We start from the raw sequence: 278 nt of genomic DNA on the forward strand, positions 1-278 counted from the left end.
CAGATGCTACTCTATCTCACCAAAATTAATAACAAACAAAAGAGTGAGCAGATTTTATGCTTCATTGACACGTGGTTTTTATTTTGTTTCCTCAGTCTCTTGCTAGTTAGCGAATCAATTTAATTCACTGATCAAAAGCCTGTAGGTGCCAAGGGAAAGATCCTGTTTCATACTGGCCGCTTCTGTAGCAAGGCTTTTGGTCCTCTAGGATACCTCTGGAAAAGGGCAAGAGGACTGGGTGGATGCTCTGAAGTCTCTTCTCATCTTCCTTTCACAGT

Source organism: Eurypyga helias, unplaced genomic scaffold (genome assembly GCF_000690775.1).
Source record: "Eurypyga helias isolate BGI_N326 unplaced genomic scaffold, ASM69077v1 scaffold17006, whole genome shotgun sequence".
Taxonomy (NCBI): Eukaryota; Metazoa; Chordata; class Aves; order Eurypygiformes; family Eurypygidae; genus Eurypyga; species Eurypyga helias.